Source organism: Erinaceus europaeus, chromosome 22 (genome assembly GCF_950295315.1).
Source record: "Erinaceus europaeus chromosome 22, mEriEur2.1, whole genome shotgun sequence".
Lineage (NCBI taxonomy): Eukaryota > Metazoa > Chordata > Mammalia > Eulipotyphla > Erinaceidae > Erinaceus > Erinaceus europaeus.
In genome coordinates this window covers 18098580-18123215 of record NC_080183.1, presented here as the reverse complement: position 1 = coordinate 18123215, position 24636 = coordinate 18098580, and the positions used below count along the sequence as shown (strand labels likewise).

Sequence of the window (24636 nt, the reverse complement as noted above, 5' to 3'; positions counted from 1 at the left end):
TCAGTCAGGTTGTATTAGCTCACCAAGTATTTGCTGAGTGCTGGTACCCTGCATTATAACTGCACACACACTCACCGTGTGAGGACGTGCATTCACACCATCACTGCAAACCTGACTTCGAATCTTCCTGAGCATCTAAGATAGAGATGCAGATACTGACACACCTCACACACCAGGTGTGCTCTGTGCCCATTCGAGCCTCGAGTCCATGAGGTCGGTACTATTCATCACTTCATTAGAGCATATGTCTCAAGTGAGGGAAGAGAGACAGACAGATCGAGTGACTCACCACACACGACGCAGAGTGGCCGCCGGGTTGCTCTGCTGTGCCGCTGGCTACACGTGTGCGCCCATCTGGACATCACTCGCAGACGAAGAGGAGACGCAGTCTAGCCCATCACGTGGCCAGAGCACACTGGGCCTCACGGTGCCCTAGGTCTACAGAGAGCCTGGCGTGATCTGAGGAGGGAGAGGGAGACCAGATGGGGTGAGAGCGCAGAAAACTGAACACACTCCATTTCCTGTCTCTACACACGAGCCATGCCAAGTCATTTTTTTCTTCTTAAATAAGTTTCTGCCCTAATAAATACGCAGGAGTCTGCATAACGAAGGGCTTCTGCATGCGAAAGTGCTTGTGGTTCAGCAGGAAACCAACAACAACACAACAAAGTGAGTGCCAAAAAAAACTGAGGAGCTGAAGACCAGGAACGGGAACGGAAGTAGTGGGAATGGGGGACTTTTCTTTGGACTGTTAAAATGTGTGAGTGGAAGTCGGGGTGGATTTCATGAGTAAAGGAGGAATTTTGCCACCAAATTCTTCCCTCCAGAGCTAATATTCTCAAGGGGTATTAATATTAATACAGGGAAAAAGGCTTTGGGTGAAGAAAAGTGTTTCCCCTCAGGGGCAGAGTTCTCTCAGGACAACAGAGCAGCTGAAGAGTTTCAGAAAATGCTATTTGAATATTGGGCAATTTATCATTAACAACCAGGAAAGTAGGTGACAGCAATTGAGTAGTGGGCTTGTGGGACTGGATTGTTTTTTTTTTCAGAAGGTAGAAAACCAGGAACCCGGTGATATCAATTTAGTCAAGGACCTTTTGTTTTTGACTTAAATCTCCCGCCCCCACCCCGCACCCCCCCCCCCCCGTTTTCTATGGCTGTGGGATTTTTGGTTCCCAGTAATTCCTCTGAGCTCATTCAGATCATCAAAATGGAACCTGCGGCACGTGGAGAGTGGCTACACAGACAGCACACAGGCTGGGAGGGACATTCGCATCCCATAAATGTCATGATTATGAATTAATCCTTTTATGATTTTCCTGAATCATTCTTTTGGAGCATTCAAAGAGCCAGGGAAAAAAAAGACAGAAGAGAAAGCTTTTCTCAAGCAATTTGACGTAGTGGATAGTTACCTGTCCTGTTTCAAAAGCTGTTACTTACGAAAGGCCAGAAAAAGTTAATCTGGGCATTTAGCTACAGCGTGATTTTCCCAAGGTGAGGAAAGCAGTGAATTATAAAACACTGTACTCATGGAATCTATGGTTTTTAATAAGAGCAGCTGCTGTTTTACTAATTTTTAAAGTCTTTTCTCAGTATTTTTTCCACAATATTTTTAAGTCTTGGTTTTCTGTTTTGGAAGTGCACGTATCTTACTTAATGTTCCTATTCTCTGTGTTTGTGATTCTTGATCATATGATGTGGTCTACAGTCACATCTTTCACACGATTGGAATGCCACAATGTGCCTTTGGTCTATTTATATTGAAAAATATGAAGAAGTGAACATTCAAATGTGCACTATCAGGGGAAGCCTGCAAACAGTTGTGTGCCTGTGAGTGTGTGTGTGTGTGTGTGTGTGTGTGTGTGAGTGTGTGTGTGTGAGTGTGAGTGTGTGTGTGTATGAATGTGTGTGTGTGTGTGTGAGTATGAATGTGTGTGTGTGTGTGAGTGTGTGTGTGTGAGTGTGTGTATGTGTGAGTGTGTGTGTGTGTGAGTATGAATGTGTGTGTGAGTGTGTGTGTGAGTGTGTGTGTGTGTGAGTGTGAGTGTGTGTGTGAGTATGAATGTGTGTGTGAGTGTGTGTGTGTGTGTGTGTGTGAGAGTGTGTGTGTGTGAGTGACTGTGTGCGTGTGTGTGTGTGTGCGCGTGTGTGTGTGAGTATGAATGTGAGTATGAATGTGTGTGTGAGTGTGTGTGAGTGTGTGTGTGAGTGTGTGTGTGTGAGTGTGTGTGTGAATGTGTGTGTGAGTGTGTGTGTGTGTGAGTGTGTGTGTGAGTGTGTGTGTGTGAGTGTGTGTGTGTGTGTGAATGTGTGTGTGAGTGTGTGTGTGTGAGTGTGTGTGTGTGTGTGTGTGTGAGAGTGTGTGTGTGTGTGTGTGAGTGTGTGTGTGTGTGTGTGTGCATAATAGCTTGCACATGGGAGGTTATCTGATCATTTTTCATGGGGTGATTTGCTGAACAGACCTTCAGTTTTAGTGGCAGGAGATGCCAGTGAGCATGCTAAAAAATGTGAGCAGATTTACTTTGAGAAATTACTAACAAATACTAGGAACTAAATAGCAGAGAGCAGATACCTCGGGTTGAGGATAAACTTATAACTTCTGGTAATGAAGTGAATCTCTAGACATTTGGAGTATTTGCAATTTTAGGGATTGTACACGGGGACTATTTCTTGACCCAGTCAAGATTTTGGGTAGTGGCCACATTCCTCGAATCTATGCTTTCAAGGTCATACAGCCATCTCCTCTTCTGTGTGTGTCAAGGTCATACAGCCATCTCCTCTTCTGTGTGTGTCAAGGTCATACAACCATCTCCTCTTCTGTGTGTGTCAAGGTCATACAACCATCTCCTCTTCTGTGTGTGTCAAGGTCAAATCTTCAGTTATAGGTATCTGTAGGGCATAGGTGTCCACGGACCTAAACTGAAATCCTGGCTTTATGTCATTACCTCAGTTACCTGACCAGAGCTTCCGTCTCCCTGTTTGCAAACATGTGGCTAGAATGAATAACCATGTTGCGGAGTAAAGCTTTAAAACGATACAGTTTTAGTTGGTATGATATTGCTCATTAAAGTTGCAAGTTATTGGACTGGCAAGATAGCTCACCTGTGAAGGTGCCTGCTTTGCCACACCCAAGTTCAAACCCAGACCCCATCACACTCTGGGAAGCTTCAGTGCTGCCCCCCTTTAATTCAGAGCAGTGAAGCCCTGATAATGGGGAAAAAATGAACAAAAAATCATAGAACTGGGGAGCTAGCACAGCGACTGTGCAAGGGACTCCCGTGCCTGGGGCCCTGCAGCTGCAGGTCTAATTGCCACCACCGCCACGAGCCAGAGCTGAGCAGTGCTTTGGTAAAAAAATAAAGAAAATTGCAAGTATATATATTTGGCTATTTGCTCTCTTCTTTCCTAAACACTGACAATGTTTTTGCCATCATTCCTCCTACCCTGATCAAATGTAACTGGAAACCTACCATTTAGAAATTCACTAAGTATTTCGTGATTAAAAGGAAGACGTTTTGGGGGAGTAGACTGAACATTTTTCTAAAACCTCTTTTGGAGGTGGAACCAAGATTCCTGCTACGAGATTTGGTGTTTACAAATCCTGCAAAAAAGAGCGCGGTGAAAAATAGCTTATGTAGCATATAATCACAGAGAAAAATAATGACTATTGAGTTTGTTTTTAAATAAAAATTCTTTTGTCAAAGTCTGAATTGTAAGTTAGATACATGGATCATATTTTCTTTTTAATTATATGAGCACACACATATAACAGGTTCAGGAGGAGATGAAAGTGCGAGAATATGGAATTCCTGTGTGTAATTCCCTGTGACTAGATTGTGTTCCTGAAATTGTAAGTACGTGAGGCGATATTACTCATTTCTTGGTACTTCTAAATGAAGCAAAGGAAATGGCTGAGGGGTGAATGTCAGAGACTGTCCCACATATAAACTGAAGTCCTGCTTGGTGGCCAGATGCCCCGGGAGACGTCATTTAAAAATGGGTGGAGAAGAAGAGATTCATATCTGCTTGCCGAACTGAGAATGTAGGTCAGAAGCCGAACTGATTCCAAAGGTAATGTGATAACATGGCATGTCCACTGAAGGGCAACAAGTGGACATGGTCTGAATCAAAAATAACGTCTGAGAATTCTGAGAGGACATTCAGTACATCTCTAGCTGGAGAAGTTGGGAAGGAATGATGGATTCATCCATTACAAGATTTCAAGAGATTAGACTTAGTATGTTATAAATCTATTGTTGAAAATGTTAAACCTCATTACTAATTGAATTTCACTGAAATAAAGACTTCAGGGAAAGCTGATATTCATCTATTTGGCAGAAATCAGTTAAATTCAATTAAGCATGATTTTTATAATATTTTTTTCTGTCTCTGTGTGGACAATTTTTATAATATTTTTTCTGTCTCTGTGAAATTCAATTACATGTTGGTAATAATGCTATCATATCCTGGTTATCAGAAATGATCATGGTGAAATTCAAAAATGGTGTATTGGAGACCTGCCATTTCAGCAAATGCTGTTATAAAAAAGCAAAGTCTATGCATAACTGAATGATTCATAACCTTCTTGCTCAGTAATAATAAGTATAATAAAAGTTCACACCCAGAAAAGAACTTGGAAACTCCTTTGTCCTAGTGTGACAGCATTTGACCCAAACACTTGTTTGTGAAGTCAAGGAGTGAAGATGAAGTGACAAACAAGGCTATTCTATTTATTACTCCCTGGACAGCACACGTGTTCATTCTATAGAATGGGGTGGGGAAAAATAAGAGTAAAGTTATTTTTCTCTCAGGCTTCCACTCTGTCAGGAGACACTTTGCAAAGAAAACTTGCTAGAAGCAGAAAAAGCAGATTAACAAAGGAATATGTTGTTAAACTTGGTAGGAAGATGCCAAAGAGCGAGACAATAGTGGCTTCATGCATTTTGGGAGGTGCTGGATTTGAAAACTGAGGTAGGAGTTCCAATATGGAACCTGAGTCTCCTTTCTGGCAGTGACACAAAGATCATGCAGACTCCCCTTCTAAAACTGGACCTCATCACGGTTTACAACCTGTGAGTGAAGGGAATGGATAACCTCCCTTAGCCTTTTAGAGGAGCCTAGACAAGCCATGTAAGGGAGAGACTAGTCTCCAGAAAAAGGAGATGCAAAATGTTACCTCCCACTGCCGGACACTCTGGGTCACTGGCACGACACGTGCATGCCCGGGACATGCACAGGTGCTTTGGGGAAGTTGGAGACAGCAAACGGCATGTTGCTGGATGGGGAGCACTTCAAAGGCAAAGGACAGTGAGAGAAGCGAAGCCAGTCACAGCCCTGTCTTCCTAGAACACAGACAGTCTCTGTTATAGCTGACTTCTGCCACGCTGGGCAGCTATTTCCAACTCCAAGAGGACAAGAGGGGTCAGGTGAGTCCAGGGTCATCTAGACTCTGTTGAATTGCCTCCATTTAGTCCCTGTGTGGTTGATCTCTGAGTGGATTAAAGTCTGATTACCAGGACCATCCATGTATTCTACTTGCTTCCTCTGCAACTGCTCAGTTAGCTGTTGACCTGTGAGCTCACAGATGCACATTCATGATAGAACCTGAAGCCACCGCTGCTTTCTCTCCTCTTGTTCTCTTTGCATGAGGACTGGCTGAAATGGAGCCTGTATTCCCCAAAGTCTGTATGTCCATACACTGCTACTAAAAGAGGCATGACTTCTGGAGGTCACGCTTAGAAGATAGGCACATGATGTTTCTCTACTGTGCCAAGCTTTGAATAGGGAACTGTTTTCCTGTGCTGTTCAGAATGTAGTAATCTTAGTCTAGAGAAGACACTCCAACTCCTGAAGACCTGTGTCTCAGTTGAGAGCCATTTCACATGCTCGGAGATGCTCTTGGATTGATGTTTAAGGATGAAATCAACTGCAGCATTAGAGCGAAGTGCAGAAATGGTTTCCAGTGACCAACTCTTTGTTTCCATGTCATCTGCACAGAGCCATCTCACCCATTTTACATGTTATATGTTTTTTTAAGTGCCAGAAGTTGAGGGAGAATTTTAAAAAAATGTCACTATTTGTTAGGCTCAATCTCAATTTAGAGATTGGTCTGTGAATTTCAGCTTAAGATAAATGATTATCAGTGTTAATCCATTCAATAAAAATATATCTAGGATATTTGTTTTTGAATCAAGAATCAGGCAATGTTTTACTTTCAATGGATTTAAATAAAAATCAAACTACCTGATAGATGTTCTCCAAACCGAGTAATATATTGTCTGAATTGATGAGTCAAAGACTTTGTGTTACCACCCCCCCACACACAATAAAATTAATTCCCAGTTTATTTTCATGTACATAGAACAGAATGGGGATCACTTAAATTTACTTTAGAAGGGAAGATTATTGGGACTTCAGTGACTACCAGATGGTATGGGACTAGGTTAAAAACAACAACTAGATTTTCATAATGATCACTCAAAAAGAAAAGAGTTGAAATGTTAGAATACCATTATTGTTTGGTTTAGGGTGCAAACTTAGTGTATGCCTTATATTAGTCTTGTATGGGAACTTGCCACCTCCCAGATGTTCTTTTATGGAAAGAAAATAGCAGAGGTTTTCTGTTGAATTTATTACTCAGAAAGGAAGAGATGAAGGAATAGGATGTGGGTGAAGCTACAGTGTTCAATGTAGGTCACTGCTGAGACACTAACATTCTGGGAGGAGAGGCATTTTGCAGATGCTCAGTACATTTTCTTTAAGGCTGTGCTTTATTTATTTATTTATGCTTCGTTTTTCTTTTTACCAGCTCAGCTCTGGTTTACGGTAGTGCAGGAGACTGAACCTGGGACTTTGAAGCCTCGGGCATGAGAGTCTCTTTGCATAACCATTATGCTATCTCCCCTGCCCCTCAATAAATTCTTAGTAACTTGTTATTACTATAATTTTCCCTTTGCTCTCAGCCATCATGAAAAGTAGTAGGATTCCTCTAAAAAAAAAGTGCTTCTTTAATATATTGCGTTGTTGGAAAAGTCAGAACTTTTCAAAAATGTTTTTCTATGCATATATATGTATATATATTCAATATTAACAACACAGGATTAGTTGTGTTTTAAAGTTTCTCACTGCCACTTTGCATTGCATGCTAACCTATAATTTCTTTGATTCCTTTTAGAAGAAGCCAGGATATAAATCCTAAATTGTAACAGTTTTATTTAGCTAATATGTATATTTAATATGAATAAATATCATTCAGACACTGCATATTGATATGTATGTATGTATAATTCAGTAAGTGGCTTTACTTTATAATTTTTACTCTGGGAAATGTGCTTATAATAGGTACATAATGTATGGCTTATGTGTCCAACAACTTTATTGTATATTTGCATGTAGCTTTTTTATGTTCTAAATATGATTCTTGCAGATCATCTCACTCTGAACTTCACAGTTAACCCTGCGCAAAGGTTAGATGACCTGCCCACATTCACACTTAGTAAGCGGGAACGTCTCGCCTACTGATGAAGTTTCCTAATTCCTAGCCAAGAGTTCTTTCCATTCCAACAGCTGCCTCTAGTTACTGGGAAGGCAAACGGGAGAAGCTAATTCAGTTTCTCTCAAGTTGAGACTTAACTGATAGTGACTAAAATATCAGCACGGCAGTTATTTTTCAGATCGGATGATCCACTGTGTCCTATGTGTGACTGAGATGAATTGTGCAAGGGACCATGTGACTCTGGTATGTTCTGTCTGTGTTGTCCTCATACACCGTCACCTGGTGCTCTAATTCTTTTGTTACCTGTCTTTTTGATTGACTTTGTTTTTGGCAACTAAGCCATTTCATAGCTAGCTATTCATGATACCAGGAATAAAGCTACTAATGTAAGAGTCTTACTTGCATTATCTGCAACCCCACTGCTGAAACAAAAATCATTTTCAAATCCCACTCTATCCCAATTGCCAAAAGAGTGGCAAATGCCACCAATACAATAAGGTTTTACTTATCACATTTCTTCTTAGTTGAAAAAATCTGAAAGGAAATTGCAGTAGTTAAACTTGGTGAACCATTTCTCTCTCTCTACTACCCCCAACTTTCTCCTCTTCCTCCTCCTCCTTCTCTTCCTTCTCCTCCCACCCCACCCCTCCCTCTTCCTCTTTCTTCCCCTAGACATGCTCTTTTGAGACCTCTATTTATTTATTTATGGTTAACTCTGATAATTTGGACAAGATAAATTGAAAGATTTTAGGACTATTCAACCAACACTTACTGACAGGTAGAAAAGAAAGGGGTGCTACTTCATTACAAACAAAAGTACAATCCTAATAAAAACCGACCAAGTTAACAATTAACATTTTTCACTTTAACTTGGAATATCATTACTAAGTAAAGAGAAATAGAAAGGCCCTTTGGGGGTCAGTCTTGGTGTGTTAATGAGTATTCAGAAAGTTCAACCTGACCCTTCAAACTTGCATATTTAAAATTTTTCTTGTCCCCAAAGATTGTAAAAACAACTTTAACAATTGGAACAGTGGTTTCTCGGAAAACAAGGTAGACCCTAGAGCTACGTAGAGTAAATACTGCGATGCTATCATGAAAAACGCACACACACGTTCATACACACACAGTCACTTACACAGATAGAAATGTATGTTACAGCTTTGCTGGTCCAGGTGACAAAGTACGTTGGCTTTATCAGGTCACCAAAGGGCACACATTCCTTCCTTTCTGCTGCATTGCCATTCCTTAACATGCCCGTCAGCACTGGTGAAGCTGGGTGGGTCATTGCTGCCTGTGCTACAGTCACAGATGAAGTTTCAGGAGTGAGTCCAGGGCAAGTCTTGAAGGAGATGACACAGCTGTGACAGATTGCAATTCCAAGGCTCTCCGACTGTCGGCTATTTTAGCACATGACCTTTTCTTTAAGGGTTGCTGGGAAACGTAGTCTACACCTGGGAGGTCATATCCTCCATTTTAATGGGGTGGAAGAGGAAGCTGGAGGGTCCAGGAGTAGGTTTAATCTTAAAAGGAGATGAGGAAGAAGGGACATTGACTTACAGCTAACTGTATCTGCCACAATGGCAAAAGACAGTAAAATTCACTTCTCAGGCAGGAACTGTATCCACAACCAATCTTCAATCAAATGCATTCATACAACTGAAAAATGAATTCCTGCTGGCAGTACTTGTGCTATTCAGAAATAGCGTCTTTCAAGAGTTTTTAGTTTCTATTCCACTTCTTTGGGATAACATAGATGTCATGTAAACTCTGCACAGAATCTGGTTGTGCTTCTAGCACTGTTTTTAACGAAGATTTGCAGAAGTAGTTTCTAGATTTTATACAAAACAAGCAGATTAGAGTGGCAGACCTTTTTTCTAATATTAGTGGAAATGGGCAATTATATTATTCGTGACCCATTTAAAGTAAGTTAACTTACAATGTAAAATTCTATTGTGAAACAGAATTTAGTGCTCTCCTTTGTGGGCATGTACACGATAGGTATTACTGAACTAGGTTATACACTTTATACCTCAAAGAAGATGTACTGAGTACAGTTGAATTAGTTGATACATTCAGTCACTACACATTCAGCACCAGTTATATGCCAGAAACTACATGGAACTCTGCATAGTACTTCAGATTTGATCTTCCTACAAGGATAGTGAGGTAGGGGAATATTCTGTTGTACGTGCAAGAATCTGGACCTTCAGGAGGTCAGCTAACACTCTCAAGATCACATACCCGGGAGTTGGCAGTAGCGCAGCGGGTTAAGCACATGTGGCTCAAAGTGCAAGGACCGGTGTAAGGATCCCGGTTCAAGTCCCCAGTTTCCCACCTACAGGGGAGTCACTTCACAAGTGGTGAAGCAGGTCTGCAGGTGTCTGTCTGTCTCTCTTCCTCTCTATCTCCCCCTTCTCTCTCAATTTCTCTCTGTCTCTATCCAATAATAAATAAATAAATAAAATTTAAAAAATCGCATTCCCAAACCTAGCTTGAAATCCCCAGTCTCTGCTCTCCATTCTTCTTCTGTCCACTTCCCAACAATATTTACTGAATAACTTCACAAACATGCACTGAACCAGATTTCTTTTTGTATTGGGTTTCATCCCTACTCATTTCCACCACTGCTGATGGGCCTTTTCCCTCCCTTTTAATTTCAGATAGAGACACAGAGAGAGAGCTTGAGAGGGAGAGCAAGGACAGCATGGCGCTGCTCCCCCATCACGAGGCTCTGGCACAGGTGCTCCTGGGGTGCTGGGGGCTCAGTGTCAGGACCAGGCGCAGGGCAGCTCCCGGGGTGCTGGGGGCTCAGTGTCAGGACCAGGCTCAGGGCAGCTCCCGGGGTGCTGGGGGCTCAGTGTCAGGACCAGGCGCAGGGCAGCTCCCGGGGTGCTGGGGGCTCAGTGTCAGGACCAGGCGCAGGGCAGCTCCCGGGGTGCTGGGGGCTCAGTGTCAGGACCAGGCGCAGGGCAGCTCCCGGGGTGCTGGGGGCTCAGTGTCAGGATAAGGCTCAGGGCAGCTCCCGGGGTGCTGGGGGCTCAGTGTCAGGACCAGGCGCAGGGCAGCTCCCGGGGTGCTGGGGGCTCAGTGTCAGGACCAGGCGCAGGGCAGCTCCCGGGGTGCTGGGGGCTCAGTGTCAGGACCAGGCTCAGGGCAGCTCCCGGGGTGCTGGGGGCTCAGTGTCAGGACCAGGCGCAGGGCAGCTCCCGGGGTGCTGGGGGCTCAGTGTCAGGACCAGGCGCAGGGCAGCTCCCGGGGTGCTGGGGGCTCAGTGTCAGGACCAGGCGCAGGGCAGCTCCCGGGGTGCTGGGGGCTTAGTGTCAGGACCAGGTGCAGGGCAGCTCTTAGGGTGCTGGGGGCTCAGTCTCAGCACTGCGTGCATGGCAGCTCCCGGGTTGCTGGGGGCTCAGTCTCAGGACCAGGCGCAGGGCAGCTCCCGGGTTGCTGGGGGCTCAGTCTCAGCACTGCGTGCATGGCAGCTCCTGGGGTGCTGGGGGCTTAGTCTCAGGACCAGGTGCAGGGCAGCTCTTAGGGTGCTGGGGGCTCAGTCTCAGCACTGCGTGCATGGCAGCTCCTGGGGTACTGGGGCCTCAGTCTCAGGACCAGGCACAGGGCAGCTCCCGGGTTGCTGGGGGCTCAGTCTCAGGACCAGGCGCAGGGCAGCTCCCGGGGTGCTGGGGGCTCAGTCTCAGGACCAGGCGCAGGGCAGCTCCCGGGGTGCTGGGGGCTCAGTGTCAGGACCAGGCTCAGGGCAGCTCCCGGGGTGCTGGGGGCTCAGTGTCAGGACCAGGTGCAGGGCAGCTCCCGGGGTGCTGGGGGCTCAGTCTCAGCACTGCGTGCATGGCATCTCCTGGGGTGCTGGGGGCTCAGTCTCAGGACCAGGTGCAGGGCAGCTCTTAGGGTGCTGGGGGCTCAGTCTCAGCACTGCGTGCATGGCAGCTCCCGGGGTGCTGGGGGCTCAGTCTCAGCACTGCGTGCATGGCATCTCCTGGGGTGCTGGGGGCTCAGTCTCAGGACCAGGTGCAGGGCAGCTCTTAGGGTGCTGGGGGCTCAGTCTCAGCACTGCGTGCATGGCAGCTCCCGGGGTGCTGGGGGCTCAGTCTCAGCACTGCGTGCATGGCATCTCCTGGGGTGCTGGGGGCTCAGTCTCAGGACCAGGTGCAGGGCAGCTCTTAGGGTGCTGGGGGCTCAGTCTCAGCACTGCGTGCATGGCAGCTCCCGGGGTGCTGGGGGCTCAGTCTCAGGACCAGGCGCAGGGCAGCTCCCGGGGTGCTGGGGCCTCAGTCTCAGGACCAGGCGCAGGGCAGCTCCCGGGGTGCTGGGGGCTCAGTCTCAGCACTGCGTGCATGGCAGCTCCCGGGTTGCTGGGGGCTCAGTCTCAGCACTGCGTGCATGGCAGCTCCTGGGGTGCTGGGGGCTTAGTCTCAGGACCAGGTGCAGGGCAGCTCTTAGGGTGCTGGGGGCTCAGTCTCAGCACTGCGTGCATGGCAGCTCCTGGGGTACTGGGGCCTCAGTCTCAGGACCAGGCACAGGGCAGCTCCCGGGGTGCTGGGGGCTCAGTGTCAGGACCAGGCGCAGGGCAGCTCCCGGGGTGCTGGGGGCTCAGTCTCAGTACCAGGCGCAGGGCAGCTCCCGGGTTGCTGGGGGCTCAGTCTCAGGACCAGGCGCAGGGCAGCTCCCGGGGTGCTGGGGGCTCAGTCTCAGGACCAGGCGCAGGGCAGCTCCCGGGTTGCTGGGGGCTCAGTCTCAGCACTGCGTGCATGGCAGCTCCTGGGGTGCTGGGGGCTTAGTCTCAGGACCAGGTGCAGGGCAGCTCTTAGGGTGCTGGGGGCTCAGTCTCAGCACTGCGTGCATGGCAGCTCCTGGGGTACTGGGGCCTCAGTCTCAGGACCAGGCACAGGGCAGCTCCCGGGTTGCTGGGGGCTCAGTCTCAGGACCAGGCGCAGGGCAGCTCCCGGGGTGCTGGGGGCTCAGTCTCAGGACCAGGCGCAGGGCAGCTCCCGGGGTGCTGGGGGCTCAGTGTCAGGACCAGGCTCAGGGCAGCTCCCGGGGTGCTGGGGGCTTAGTCTCAGGACCAGGTGCAGGGCAGCTCCCGGGGTGCTGGGGGCTCAGTCTCAGCACTGCGTGCATGGCATCTCCTGGGGTGCTGGGGGCTCAGTCTCAGGACCAGGTGCAGGGCAGCTCTTAGGGTGCTGGGGGCTCAGTCTCAGCACTGCGTGCATGGCAGCTCCCGGGGTGCTGGGGGCTCAGTCTCAGCACTGCGTGCATGGCATCTCCTGGGGTGCTGGGGGCTCAGTCTCAGGACCAGGTGCAGGGCAGCTCTTAGGGTGCTGGGGGCTCAGTCTCAGCACTGCGTGCATGGCAGCTCCTGGGGTACTGGGGACTCAGTCTCAGGACCAGGCGCAGGGCAGCTCCCAGGTTGCTGGGGGCTCAGTGTCAGGACCAGGCGCAGGGCAGCTCCCGGGGTGCTGGGGGCTCAGTGTCAGGACCAGGCGCAGGGCAGCTCCCGGGGTGCTGGGGGCTCAGTGTCAGGACCAGGCGCAGGGCAGCTACCGGGGTGCTGGGGGCTTAGTGTCAGCACCAGGTTCAGGGCAGCTCTTAGGGTGCTGGGGGCTCAGTCTCAGCACTGCGTGCATGGCAGCTCCCGGGTTGCTGGGGGCTCAGTCTCAGGACCAGGCGCAGGGCAGCTCCCGGGGTGCTGGGGGCTCAGTCTCAGGACTGCGTGCATGGCAGCTCCCGGGGTGCTGGGGGCTCAGTGTCAGGATCAGGCGCAGGGCAGCTCCCAGGGTGCTGGGGGCTCAGTGTCAGGACCAGGCACAGGGCAGCTCCCGGGGTGCTGGGGGCTCAGTCTCAGCACTGCGTGCATGGCAGCTCCTGGGGTGCTGGGGGCTCAGTCTCAGGACCAGGCGCAGGGCAGCTCTTAGGGTGCTGGGGGCTCAGTCTCAGCACTGCGTGCATGGCAGCTCCCGGGTTGCTGGGGGCTCAGTCTCAGCACTGCGTGCATGGCAGCTCCTGGGGTACTGGGGCCTCAGTCTCAGGACCAGGCACAGGGCAGCTCCCGGGGTGCTGGGGGCTCAGTCTCAGGACCAGGCGCAGGGCAGCTCCCGGGGTGCTGGGGGCTCAGTGTCAGGACCAGGCGCAGGGCAGCTCCCGGGGTGCTGGGGGCTCAGTCTCAGGACCAGGCGCAGGGCAGCTCCCGGGGTGCTGGGGGCTCAGTCTCAGGACCAGGCGCAGGGCAGCTCCCGGGGTGCTGGGGGCTCAGTCTCAGCACTGCGTGCATGGCAGCTCCTGGGGTGCTGGGGGCTTAGTCTCAGGACCAGGTGCAGGGCAGCTCTTAGGGTGCTGGGGGCTCAGTCTCAGCACTGCGTGCATGGCAGCTCCTGGGGTACTGGGGCCTCAGTCTCAGGACCAGGCACAGGGCAGCTCCCGGGGTGCTGGGGGCTCAGTGTCAGGACCAGGCGCAGGGCAGCTCCCGGGGTGCTGGGGGCTCAGTGTCAGGACCAGGCGCAGGGCAGCTCCCGGGGTGCTGGGGCCTCAGTCTCAGGACCAGGCGCAGGGCAGCTCCCGGGGTGCTGGGGGCTCAGTCTCAGGACTGCGTGCATGGCAGCTCCCGGGGTGCTGGGGGCTCAGTGTCAGGATCAGGCGCAGGGCAGCTCCCAGGGTGCTGGGGGCTCAGTGTCAGGATCAGGCGCAGGGCAGCTCCCAGGGTGCTGGGGGCTCAGTGTCAGGACCAGGCGCAGGGCAGCTCCCAGGGTGCTGGGGGCTCAGTCTCAGGACCAGGCGCAGGGCAGCTCCCAGGGTGCTGGGGGCTCAGTCTCAGGACCAGGCGCAGGGCAGCTCTTAGGGTGCTGGGGGCTCAGTGTCAGGACCAGGCGCAGGGCAGCTCCCGGGGTGCTGGGGGCTCAGTCTCAGGACCAGGCGCAGGGCAGCTCCCGGGGTGCTGGGGGCTCAGTGTCAGGACCAGGCGCAGGGCAGCTCCCGGGGTGCTGGGGGCTCAGTGTCAGGACCAGGCGCAGGGCAGCTCTTAGGGTGCTGGGGGCTCAGTCTCAGGACCAGGCACAGGGCAGCTCCCGGGGTGCTGGGGGCTCAGTCTCAGGACCAGGCACAGGGCAGCTCCCGGGGTGCTGGGGGCTCAGTCTCAGCACTGCGTGCATGGCAGTATGTGTGCTCCACTGAGTAAACCAGCTCCAAGCTTCCAGTTGACTTTCTATGTTTTACTCTTATTCAATCTCACTGCAAGTCCATGAGGTAGGGGCTGTATTTTCCATTTCAGAAGTGACAGAGCTGTGGTTTTGAAAAGTGAATTAGTAGCTTAGCTTAGCCGTAGAGAAGAGCGGAGTGCTGAAAGGGTCCTTAGTCTCCAGCAGGGTCATTTCTCTCAGAACCTGCTTTCCCTTCTACTTGTGGACCCAACACTCACAGGGCACTCTCAGCCGACTCCCGCTCATCTCCATTTCTCATCTATCTGTTGGCTGCTTTTCCCGTCTACTCCACTATAGACACGTCTGTCCTGTCCACTCTTCACCTGAGTGGGGCCTTTGTCTTTCTGGATCGGAAGCCAGATGCTTCCTATCTAGTCTTTCTGTAATCAAGTTCCCCCTTACTTGTCCCAGTCTCCACTCGGTTCAGCGATGGTCAAGACACCAAGCAAATAAGATGCCAACCACATTCATTTCCAGCTTAAAACAGCCCACTTAGCCTTCGATTCTCATAGAGTAACATCTCAGTCCATTACGCTGGCAGACGAAACTCTTCCTGATTCAGCTGCTGGCCTCATGGCTCCTCACCCAGTTCCCACCCAGCCCAGATTTCATCCGTGCTTAATGCGTTGCTAATCTCTGGACCCATCTGCTTTTTTCATGTGTCTGTAGTTTTGTACACGATGTTCTTGTGACCTTGAGTAGCCTTGGCTATTTTCTTTCTGTCTGAAAATCTTCTACACTTTAAAGACCTGCTGACAAGTATAAAACGACTCCCCCAAATGAAGGTAGTCACCTTTCTTTACTCCCAAAGTGCTCAGTGTATCTGAAGTACTATCCTGGCTATGTGTTGGCACGCCTGCTTCAGTCAGACTACATGCCCTAGGTGGCCAGAAGGCTCTAGGTCTTGCACAATAGTCCGAACAGTGTATAGTAGCCATCCAGCAAATGTCTGGGAACGGGCCTGCTGTGGAGTTGACCTAGCACAAGGGCAGTCATGATGTATACTGAACAGTGATTTGTTGAAAGTTTATTCTAGAAAAGCTGTGTTGCTTGGTACTATAAGGGAACCGAGGTTGAATAAAATTATTCTTGTCCTTAACTGTTTGTCCTGGCTTAAATCATTATTATTAAGACATTCTTATTTATTTTGGGTAGCGGCAGAAAGAAATTGAGAAGAAGGGGGTGGAGATAACAGAGAGACATCTGCAGTGCTGCTTCTCCATTTGTGAAGCTTCCTCCCTGCAGGCAGGAACCAGGGGCGCAAACCTGGGTCCTTGCTCACTGGCGTGTGTGTGCTTTACCTCGGGCACCGCCACTCAGCCCACCAGTTTAAATTACGATCAAGCTTCTAAAATGGATACTTGAGAAATTCAAGCATTCTTGAATTTCATATGACTCTGGAGTGGGCACCAAAGTAAAAACCCTGGGGTGAGGGTGGGTGACCGGTTTCCTGGGACCCCGGGGGTGGGGTGGGGGGATGGGATGGGACCCATCTTTTGGTGGTGGGAATGGTGTTTATGTACACTCCTATTAATTTGTAGTCATATAAATCGCTATTTAATGAATATGAAAATTTAAAAAAGGAGTTCAAGCATTCCTGTCCTTTCTTAATTAGCATTGTTTTGTTCTTACTGGACTGAAACCCCTTGAAGAGCATCATGTCCCACCTTGTATTCCCAGCTCTTTGCACTGTTCACAGGCTACATATTCAAAATCTTTTTTTTTGTAAATTAAAAAAAATTACTATCGGGTAGAGACAGAAAGAAATTGAGAATGAATGGGGAGAGAGACACCTGCAGCCCCGCTTCAGGACTCAGGAAACTTTCCCCCTGCAGGTGGTCTTGAACTCGAGTCCTTGTGCACTGTAGTGTGCATGTGCTTAACCATGTGTGCCACCTCTTGACCCTGTATATTCACAATCTTTGTAGAAGATCATTGTATAACAAGTTTTCAAAAATCCAGAGAGACTCTACTTATAATTCAGAGTGAGTGGCCCAGCTCCCCATGGAAAATGAGATGAAGATACAAGCACTACAAGATTTAGGTCCGCCCTCGACACAGGAAAAGATTTGAGAAGATGGAAATGTGATGAAATGACAGCTGGGACACAGTAATATTAGAAAGTGCGTGGTCTGAGTCAGTGAGTTCCACATTTTATACTGACAAGCCACCCCGAATCTCAGAATCTCAGGGTATTCTCTCAGGAAGCAGTCTCCTACTAGTCGGTCTGCAGACTTAGCTGGCTTAGCTCAGTAGTTCTGTTTTAGGTTGCAGGCCTAGCACATGAAGTCTGCAGATCTACCCAGCATGTGCTCATCCTGACTCCCCCGGGGAAGTTTCAAGCGTGATTTGGGCGTGAGAGGGAAATGAATAGCCATGACCAAAGATGGGCTTCCCACTGGCCTCCTCACTGTACGCACTTATGCCTTCTTCCTTTTGATAAGGGCTGTCCCTTTACATCATTTGCTGTATGTTTTGTGATAGTCTGCTAAGTCAAAGGGAGCAGACTTTTTTTTTTTAATGATGTTCTTTTAAAAAAAAAATTAATTGATTTATTCCCTTTTGTTGCCCTTTTTTATTGCTGTTATTTTATTGTTGTAGTTATTATTGATGCCATCGTTGTTGGAAAGGACAGAGAGAAATGGAGAGAGGAGGGGACGACAGAGAGAGGGAAAGACAGACACCTGCAGACCTCTTCACCACCTGTGAAGCGACTCCCCTGCAGGTGGGGAGCCGGGGGCTTGAACTGGGATCCTTAGGCCGGTCCCTGCGCTTTGCGCCTCCTGCACTTCACCTGCCGCGCTACCGCCCGACTCTTGGAAGTATGCTTTTCAACCTCCCTGGTGCTGAGATCAGCCACGTGGTTTGCTTTTACCTATTTATTGGCTTTCGGGCTCTCTCTTTCTGCTGTGGCACTCCTCTATGGCACTCCTCTATGGTATGTTTCTTAGTTGAGCTACTGTAATCTTTATTTGATTTTTTAGCACTTACCTCATACTTTCTTGAAATTTTCTTCCACTGACCTCTGCATTTTGGTGAGCTTTCTTAGGACCACAGCTTTGAATATGCTTTTAAAGAACTTTACATGGCACTGTTGAATTTGAGTCTTCTTCCAGTTGATGTCTTGGTCCAGCAGTGCAGGCCATTTTCTCTGTCTTCTCATTATGTTTGGTGTTCTATGAGGACCTGGGCCTGTAGTTTGACTTACTTAGTGCTAAGAAGTTTGAGGCTGGCTGAGCAACCACGGGGTCGTTGTAAACAGGGGTTAGGTCTCATTGGGAGTTGCGGGTCTCTGTCTGGGTAGTGGCAACTTTACACAAACTCTGGCTGGTGAGAACAGATAATGGTAATCTGGAAAGAGAGTATTTCTCTTGGAGTCCGTCTCAACTAAGCTCCCAGATGCTGTCTAGTAAATAACAGTGGTCACCAGGAAATCACAGTGCCCTGTGATTTCCACCAGATGTAAGGCTTTTATTTTGGCATTTCCTACTGTTGGAAAGTTGTAGGCGGAGAATTGTAACAGAATTGGGGCCCACCTTGCCATATTAAAATACCATACCATAGATACTTTGCCAATTTCTCTTTTGTGGTGCAGAGAGGTGTTTCCTGCCTCCTTGTATCTCTGTCACCTGAACGCTGCCTTCCTGCCTCTTGATGAGGAAAGCCCACTTTTAAAAAATATTTATTTATTTATTCCCTTTTGTTGCCCTGTTGTTTTATTTCTGTAGTTATTATTGATGCCGTCATTGTTGGATAGGACAGAGAGAAATGGAGAGAGGAGGGGAAGACAGAGAGGGGGAGAGACAGACAGACAGACACCTGCAGACCTGCTGCACCGCCTGTGAAGTGACTCCCCTGCAGGTGGGGAGCCTGGGGGTTCGAACTGGGATCCTTACGCCGGTCCTTGGGCTTAACCTGCTGCACTCCCACCTGACTCCCAGGAAAGCCCACTTCTAAGAAGGGTTTGCTTTATACTGTGACTTTGCTGTTGATATAGGATAAAAGCAGGTTCTCTCTATTCGGTCACTGTGACCTGGCTGCACAACAGTTCTGTTGGTTTTACCAGAGCACCGCTCAGCTCAATTCCAGTTTAAGGTGGTGAGGTGAGGGGCTGAATTTGCAACTTTGGAGCCTCAGGCAGGAGAGTCTCCTTGCATAACCATTATGCTGTCTTCCCCTCCGCCCGTCTGGCATTGCTTTGCATCTGTGCATATTTTGTGGGGGGTGGGGTCTTGTTTTGTTTTTCTCCTGATCTTTTCCAGGCTTCCCTTCTCTGGCATGGAGTGGTCACTGGGGAGGAAGACTGGAAGAACAGCAGTCACCTCTTGACTCACTTTCATATTTTTTCTTTCTTAGGTTGCCTACACTTCTTTGATCGACACAAACCAACCTGCTATACTATTTGGGTACTCTGTCCAAAATCTAATAATATAGTGAGTCACAGTTCTAACAGGTGCCCTGTAAATTCTTGGGTAAAGGCTTTTTGATATGAATATTTGTTTTGCTTCATGACTAAGTGATCAATTTTTCTATCAAAGATAAAATAACTGGTTGACAGTTTCATTTGACAGTTTGGTTTCAACTGTTCCAATACACACATTTTTAAATTATATACATCTTAACCCTCATAATGGTCTATACAGTTATAATGGTAATCTTAAAATAGTGAATGATAACAATTATGTGTATTGACTTGAGAGAAAATACAGTGATAAAACTCACTGGAAGTGTTACAGAAAAGAAACTCTAAAACTAGATTGCGTACTATACTATAAAATGAAAACATACAGTTTTGGAAAATTCTTAGGTGAGTATAGTCATTCTTGCCACCCATCCAAAAAATTACTTGGAGACTAGTGATTCAAAACAGTGTTCAAGAGAACTAAAGATCAATGACTTAGGTAATTTACAGGCAATATGTTATCTAATGCCATCCTCACCAAAGTTAGCAAGTAACTGAGGGAGAAAGCAGACTAGAACTCCTATCTCCCAAAAAAAGATTCCTGATGAGTATAATCTTATTGACCATGGGGAAAATGCCTTAATATTTGCTAGTGGAGAATCGAGTCTTTTTCCTGTGAGCTCACGACTCTGTCAATCTCACGTATTTGGTTTGGTTTGAACCAAAGTGGTTTTTTTGTTCTGTTCACTTACTTTATTGTCCGGTATTTGTCTTTCTCTTTCTAAGTTATCTTGCTTAGCACCACAATCTCCAGCTCTGTCCATATTGTCGTAAATGGCAGCATTCCATCATTTGCCATAGCTGAGTAATAAACCATTGTGTATACATGCCACAGTTTCTTTGTCTATTCATCCACCATTGGGCTCTTAGATTGTTCCCACATCTTGAATATTGTAAATAATGCACTGGACACGGTAGTGCATATAACCTTTTGATTTTTGTATTTTAATAGTATTTTATTGATAAGCAGAAGAAAAGATTGAAATAATTTAGGGACCAGAAAATAGGCCACTTAGATAGTGTGCAGTTTTGCTATGTGTGCAATCCATGTTCAGACTCAGTCCTCCATTGCACTGAAGAAAGTTCCAGTACTGTGACCTCTCTCTCTCTCTCTCTCTCTCTCTCTCTCTCCTTCCTTCTATGAAAAAGCCAGAGTAGAGAAGTCTTGGAGATGAATCAAAAAATTTTGCTTAGTTACATACCCTAAAATAGCTGATCTGTCCAATGATTCCTTGGAAAGGCACAGTTAGAAAAACTGGAAAAGAAAAGAGAAAGGAGACCTTTGAAACGAGAACTACCCATTCTCCCCATTCTCTGTATCAGAAAGCAGAAACAGAAGGCTAACGCAAAGTTTTCTTAAGGTGGTTGATTTGTGACAGTCTTCTAACTACATTCCCAGTTCCTGGCTACTGGTTTTCCTGGTGAATTTTAAGAAAAGTATCATTTAGTTTTTATGATTTATGGGTGTACCATACAGGCTATGACAAAAATCATGAAAATTGATCAATTCGGACCAAATTTCAAATGCTTGTATCTCGAAAACTTTACCTACTAGTTGATGCTATTTTAGACTTTATTGGTTGAGCAGTGAATGATTGGCTCCAACATAAATGGCAATCAGTAAATTCATGAAACAAAGTCAAATATCTGCAAAAAAATTAATAAGTAACAGTTGTGTATGTAGTTATGTGTAAAAAAAAAAGTGCATCTTAAAGACAAAGAAGCCGGGTGCATAGTGGCGTGCAAATCATGCTCCTTCTGTGTAAGAAAAGAGGAAGCTGTGTTTGGGTGATGTCACGCCCGGCTGAAATGGACAAGTGGCTGCGCACAAGGGTCCAGGTTCACGTCCTCACCCCCACCTGCAGGCATCTCTTTCTCTACCTCCCTTCTATCTCACTTTCTTTCTGCCTCTACTCAAATAAGTAAGTGAAAAGACGGAACTAGGTTTGTGTGTTCATAGACAGAAGAGCATGCAAGCATACAAAGCGATGAGTAACTATGGCTACCTAGCAACGGGGAGAAGCAGGACAGGTGAGTGAGATGTGGCCGTGAGACATTTCACTGGCAACCCTCTAATAAGTATCTGAATGGTGTGAGCATGTTTTTCTACTAAAATATTTTAAAACAAAATGATTGCTTTTAGGCAGCTAGAAGTAGAGTGTGTTTTCAGTTAGTAGATAATTACTCCTTTGTGAATCACCCACAAAATTTGTTGGTGCCTGGAGAACAGTGCGCGAGTTAAACGTTAGGTGTTTACAATCGTCTGTTGCTGATTGTAAAAGTACAGGTGACTCTTCTCTTTGGAATTCAGTTGTTTTCTCATTAGTAAAATGAGTCACACCAGATGATTTCTTTTATTTCTGAGCCACACTTGTTTTTTCCTTTAGCAAATGGTTAGTGATTGCAACATCATCTTGAGAGATTTTTTTTTTTTTTACTTAAGAATCTCAATTAGGAAAACTGTCACTGCTGCATTTTTCCCCCACTGGGATTGTTTGGTTTATAAAGTGTATATATATAAAAAAAAAGCAGAGCACTCCACAGTATCCTCTTTAGAGACTCGAGCCCAATGGCAGAGAAAACCAAAGCAGAGAGAAGTAAGTGGGGTTACATCAAACTGAAAAGCTTTTTGAACAGCAGACAAAACCCTCACCCAAACAAGACGACATCCTGTTAAGTGGATAAAGGGAGGACCCCATCAAGGGTTTCTGGGAGAAGTTCGTCCAGAAGTGAGGCTGCGATAATACCATCCTAGTGGGGGTGGCATTGATCCTTCTCATCAATGAAGTCAGCATTACACCCAAGCTCTCAAGCCTCCAAACTTCATTTCCTGTGGCCTGCGTCATCCCCCTCAACCCAACTCCTATGCAAGTCAGGCCAGGCTGATCGACCCCCCTGGGAAGTCACCAAGAGCAAAGTCATGCACTGGACTTCCAAAGGAAGTCTGGCAACTTCTGAGCAATAGCCATCATATGGAGACTTTAAGTCTCCGAAAATCACACAGGAAACCTTTTCCACCTGATGATTCCAGAACTGGCAGGATCTCTTTACCACAGTAAAGGAAGGTCTGTGGGAAGCTGCAGTGCAGTCCAAGGGCCCCTCTGGCTAGCTTCCACTTTTAAATGTGATAAATGATTCAGTTTTAGTTCATTTTACTTTTTTTTTTTTGCGTTAGACTTCTACATATAATGTGTGTTTATTATTTATTTATTTGCCTCCAGGGTTATTGCTAGGGGGCCCATGACTTTACTAGTTTTTGCCTGAGCCTGACAGCTAACATGCAGGTGGACCCAAGGTATGGTCTGGGGAGATGGTGTCATAGCTGGAAAAGGACAAGAAAGCTGCATCAGTGAAGAGAGTAGCTCCCAAACATGGGGAAAGTATAAATATTGTTGACTGTAAACCCCATTGATGTGATCTGGGGTCCGTATTCGGCACGGGAGCCTGTGTGACCTCTGCATCCCTGTAGGGCTGAGCTCACACTCTGTGGTCACGGCTACAACATTCCAGGCTGCGCTCATTTCAGGACCCATCTACTTCGAGTGATAGAGGATGTCGCCCAACCTCCCTTTGGAGAATAGAACAGTCCCTACCATTGCTGATCCACACTGAGGGCACGGTCCTATAGGGGCCCATGTATTTAATTCTTTTTAAGTACAACTACATTTCTCTGTTAAAAATCAAAGCTTATGTGGAGGGTAGATAGCATAATGATTATGCAAACAGACTTTCATGACCTGGGCTCCAAAGTCCCAGGTTCAGTCCCCTTCACCACCCTAAGCCAGAGCTGAACAGTGCTCTGGTTAAAAAATAATAATAATGATAAAATAAAGAGAGAAAACAAAAAGAAAAAATGTGGGGAATAAAGTCAAGGCTTGTTGTCACTTTATTTTTCTCTGTAATTGAGCCATCCTTTTAGGCTAATATACTCATTTTTGATGAAAGTTTAATTTGGAAGAAATTGTCTGCTGAGAAATTCGTCTACTGAGTAAGGGTATGGGATGGAGGAACTGAAAGGAACTATGAGCCACAGAGATGTGTCCTTATTCCGGTGGGAATACAACCCCACTGAGTGGACTTTACTGCCCTTTTTAAAGAAAGAGAACACCGCTGTCTACAAGTCGGTAGTTACACATGCCATCCTGCTTACCCAAGAAGACACATCTATCTGGTCCATGTCTTTTGCATAACATGTTAACTCACTCCTATATAAAAGCTACATCTGATTCTTAGGTAGAAAGGCCTAACCAATTCCAATTACCTTGCAGAAATCACTTTAAAACAGTCTCTCTCCTATAATGATTTGGTTTTATTTTATTTTTTAAATTGCGTTTTTATTTTTTCTATAGAGACAGAAATTGAGAGGGGAGGGAGAGATGAAGAGAGGCACCTCCAGTTATGCTTCACTGCTCATGAAGCTTGCCTCCTGTAGATGGGGACCAGGGCCTTGAACCTGGATCCTTGTGCATGGTAGCAAGTGTGCTCAGCTCATGTACCACCCTCCAGCCCCTAGGATTCAGTTTTACATAGTCCAACCCCTTGCCATTTTAGGACCTGATGAGGAAGAGTTGGCCTCTGGGTTTAGCATAATAAAATTTAGAAAAGTAAACAAGTGGGAGAAGGTATTTGTACAACACAGAGACAAAGGACTAATAGCAAAATATGGAAATCACTTTCAAAATTCAGACACGCACACACGCACACACACACACAACAAACAAACAAAAACCCCAAGGGACCCCATTAAAATGCAGAGCTATAAAGAGACTTTCATCAAAGATAATATTGTGGTGACTGACCAGTAGGCATATTGGAGAATTGACAAACTCAGTCATTGTTAGAGGACAGCAAATACCTCCCACCCATGAGGCTGCCTACATCAACAAGGACAGAAGCAAGTGCTGGAGAGGATATGGAGAAAATGATCTTGTGTGAGCAACTGATGGGAATATCAACTGTCTGGTTCCCTGGAAAACAGTATAGATTTGACTCAAAATATTAAAAATAAACCTACTATACAACCTAGCAATTTGTCTCCTACTGCTCTATCAGAAGAAGACCAAAACATTTACCAGAAGAGACAGATCTACGTACACCTATGTTCATGATAGTCGTGTATGTAGTAGTCACAGATAAAAAGAAACTCAACTGTGTAAAGACAGAGGCATGGATGAGGAAGCTGCGGTGTGATCTCTGCAATGAGGTATCACTCAGCTCTGAGAAGAGATCTTACCTTTTGCTCCACTATGGCTGGAATTGCACATTCATGTCTGTTGTTGTAACTAAAACGGTCGCTGTCGGCTCTCCTTCTAAGGTGAGACTTCTAGCCACCAGTATTTATAGTCACTTACTTTATATTACAAGTTTCAATGTGTACTTTTCCCCACATTAATTACTTTATTAAGATTTCTTTTGAATATTTTCCCATTTTAATTCAGCTTTGTGCCTTATTCTATTGTTTTTTTAAAGAGAAT

General features: G+C 46.8%; 1 protein-coding gene across 1 annotated transcript in view; it reads left to right on the top strand.

Moving 5' to 3' along the window:
- Nucleotides 1-5216: 5216 nt before the first annotated feature.
- DIO2 (iodothyronine deiodinase 2) overlaps nt 5217-24636 on the top strand; it is a 198204-nt gene continuing 178784 nt past the window's right edge. Inside the window, exon 1 of the mRNA XM_060181350.1 lies at nt 5217-5426. The gene's annotated coding sequence lies outside the window, so the exon portion shown is untranslated. The remainder of the gene's footprint in view (nt 5427-24636) is intronic.